We start from the raw sequence: 4,062 nt of genomic DNA, 5'->3' as shown, positions 1-4,062 counted from the left end.
TTTTAAGACATCATCAACATATATGAATTGTTGTTCTTTATATGTACAAATTATGGCATACTTTCAAGTTTGGACTTTAATAATGTGACTTATTCTTCCAAACCTATAATGATTGAGTCAAACTTCTCTTATTCAAGGAGTATAGCATTTATGGTCTTCTTTTGTTTCTTTTATCTCAAGCAAGGTTCCTTCAAGGTATGAATGATCAAGTCGTAACAATTGTTCCATATATTCCTCCACCGCATAGTTATGTCCAACCTAGGACATATCAATGAGTGTTTCCACCTCCTCAGTTCCTCGAATCTACATCGCAGTTCATATAGGAGAACCATTGTTCAGACCTCTACTACCGCCAATAATATTCGAACGAGAAGTGTTTCACGACTTCTAATTCGTGCAAACTAATCTCGGCTTTCAAGGAGCTAATGAATTATTGAACAACGTCAACAAAATGGTTTAACAATAGAATTCCCAGACATTGGGTGATAGGTTTATCTGAATTGAAGAAAGCTTACACAACGCCAATCTGAGGAACAATATTGTGCAAAAGGCGGTATCACACAAAATCGTCATCCTTGAGTTGATGAGGGATCTAAAAGAGGTCCATATATTCCCAAGTCGCCGCCACATGCATCATACTCCTTCTCCTAATCCTGGAGGAAGGGAAGGCAACCATACCTCACATGAGGTTTACCGACCTAGGAGGAGGGAAAGGCGTGAAGAAAATGCTTACGTCTAACTAAGAAATAAGAACCCTTTGGCCTCTCACATCTTAGACAGCAGAATTTTGAGGTCACTAGAGAAGCCTCTAAAGCTCCATAGTTATGATGATACTGAGCCCCCGAATGAAAGCGTTGAGTATGTAGGCAGATGACTAGACTACTACCATGCTGACAGAGATGTGAAGTGCAAGCTCTTTACGCTAACCCTAACTAAATTAGCTCTAGCCAAGTAGAAGTCCCTTCAATCGAGAAGTATAGATTCATGAACTGACTTATATGAGTATTTAACTGCTCATTCATCACCATGAAGAGACAACCAGCCACCAGATTCGTTCTTAGCGGGATCACGTAGGGAAAGAAGAAGCCACATGCATGTATATTAAATGTTTCACCAAGGTGGCAATAGCTATTGGAGGCTCAAATGAGAGTCTGAAGTGCTGATTTTTTTAGAAAGGTATCATTGTGAATTCTGGAAAAAAACCAGGGTGCAAGGAGGCCTGAAATTGTGCTCCTTAGAAGACAGATGTCGAACACGATGTCTTAGACAACTGGTTCGATAAGTTAAACCAGAAACACTACAATGGCAATTACTAGATGGGAGCAGAAAAGTAGTAAATAACATGATAATTATTTACCCAGTTCCTTGAAACTACACTTACGCCTGAGGGACTAAGTCCACAATCCAAGAAAGAAAATTCACTATTAATAACTTAATACAATTAGTCTTACAAGCAACATCAAACTTTGTATTGTTTAATGCCCTTTCCTAACACTATACAATGACTTTCTATTATGGCCTCCCCTAAACATGAGAATCTACTCACTTTCTTCTCAATCACACAACCCGTTATTGGAGATTACAATTCAATAATCAATATTGAGTACTACCACTCGACTTTAGATAAACCTTCTATGCCAAGTTACTGAAATATAGAGGTGTACATACAACAATAACACGAACTCAAAACTAAACCCTATCACCTAAAATCTTCAATGTATTGCTTGGCTTCCAATGTAGGTTTTGAGTTCCTTATATAACATAATAATTTTGGGCTTTTCTTCATGAATTTGAGATTTGATTTCGTTAAAAGTTAATGTAGAATTTGTTGGATATTTGATTTATTCCTTAAATATCTCCAACAAGATATGCTTTGTTTCAATTTAAATTCAAATTTAAATCATCATTTAAATCTGAATTAATCTTCGTCTAGTTGTCAAACAAATCACTTAAACATATTTCTAAATAAAAGAAAAAAAAATAGAACTGAATCTTCTCAAAAGATTCATTAAAAATGCATGATTCTAGCGTTTGTTGAGCAAGACCCAGATGTCGTACCAAAATATTGGAGAATCGTGCCTAACATGTGTCCCTTATACAACTTAAGCAAGCTAGATCAATCTTGAACACTTGGACACTATTCCATGTTGTTGTTTTGCTAAATACAGCTGATCCAAAAGGCCAATTCAATAGGAACAACAATCTCTCCCTTTGGCAAATTATGGAAAACCATCTCTTCAAGATATAACACTCATTCAATCAAAACAAGTGACATTCATCATAACATACAATTAACAACAATTTTCCAAACATCAAAGATAAACTCAACAACAGAAAATCAGTAGCATTCAACACAAATGCCACAAAAAACAATGTTATAGAATCCACCAGACAAACACATAATCCTTCACAACTTATTCATGTATGACACTTAGTTAACTCATAGTTATTAGCATACAATCCTACTAACTATCAATTATTAACATGCAATTATTCACATACTTAGTCATGCGTAACACAAGTAGTTAGTAGTTAATAACAGGATATGCATAATCTACTAACATAAAAGCTCACATCAAAAGGAGCCAGTTGTCTTGCCCAATGCTCTAGCATGTGAGAAAATCATTAGTACTTACCCATATGGTTAATGTCATACCCCAAATTTATCCTACCTTAATTTGCATTGCATTTTTCTTTTTCAGTTCATTTTTCATTTACATCAACATGGTCATTTCATCTGGTCATGTACTTTCATCAGTTTTCAAAGAATCATTCATATGCGTAAGTTTGATTATTACATTTGATCATCTGCATGTCATCTTGTCATTGATCTCCATATTCATTCATCAAATAGAAAAGATTGTACATGGTCTTTAGGCTCAGTCGTCATTTCATGTTATTAGCATTCATGTCCTTGTCTTGCGTTTTTAGGAGTCATGTGGCATTTTAAAAGAAAAGTCAACAAAAATCAATCATGCCATGTTTTGGTCTTCATCATATTCTCATTCATAATTTTGATTTCTATTTTTTTAGTTACATTCATAAATAGTCACATTTTTACTATCCATTTAACTTAAACTTTTTTTTAAGTCAAAATGCATATTTCTACCATTTTGGTTTTAATAAGAAATTAAATCAAATCTTCTTTTTTAATCCTCTTTTAGTCCCTTTTTAATCCATTTATGTCCACTAAAACCACTTCAATCCAATTCGCACCAAAATTCAATTATTCAATTAACCATTATCCAAATTTCAAGTAAAATTACAATCCAAACCAATTCCCAAAACAGTTCACTAATATCCAATCACATCAAAAGAAAAAAAATTACAAGTCAAATTCTTTCCTTCACACTTATTTTCACGTGCTTTCCATACCATTTGCCTCCATCTCATGTGCATCCTCATGCTTCACCACCATCATAGATCCTGCAGGAGAATTGGCATGTCAGTGCATTCCCTCGTGACATACAAACATACACACACAAGGAAAACAACTAAAAAATGCAGCAAAGGATGAACATGATCATCACCATACATACATACATGGTTGGGACCACAAGAATTACACCAAAGCACACAAAACTCACGCTTAAGGCAATGTGCATTTCAGATTCATTTCACTAAAATTTAAACAGAACCAAATTAAAATTCATCCTAATCAATTTCATCTTAAAAACAATCTCAACCCTCAATCCTAAAAATTCACACGGATCCTCACCCCTTTTTTCCCCCATTCCATTATCTTTACTCACCATTTTCCTATCTTTTATCCTTAATGAATCACCCATCTCACTACAAATAACACTCGTTAAACTTCACTCAAACACGAAGAAAAAATCCATAAGAATCATCCTGCATAAAATACCTCACAACCTACAGTAAAGTTCATGCCCAAGTTTCTTTAAACTTCCCAATAAAGTTTAAGAAAACAAATTTATGCCTCATCAGAAACTAACATTCACCAAAGCATCCATCAACTCACTTACACAACAATACACACAGAAACATACTAAGAAGAAGGGACGAAGAGAGCAACAGTCACATAGATAAGAAACAAATATA

Source organism: Lathyrus oleraceus, chromosome 4 (assembly GCF_024323335.1).
Source record: "Lathyrus oleraceus cultivar Zhongwan6 chromosome 4, CAAS_Psat_ZW6_1.0, whole genome shotgun sequence".
Taxonomy (NCBI): Eukaryota; Viridiplantae; Streptophyta; class Magnoliopsida; order Fabales; family Fabaceae; genus Lathyrus; species Lathyrus oleraceus.
The sequence above is the reverse complement of the archived record's forward strand: the minus strand, read 5'-3'. Positions refer to the sequence as shown.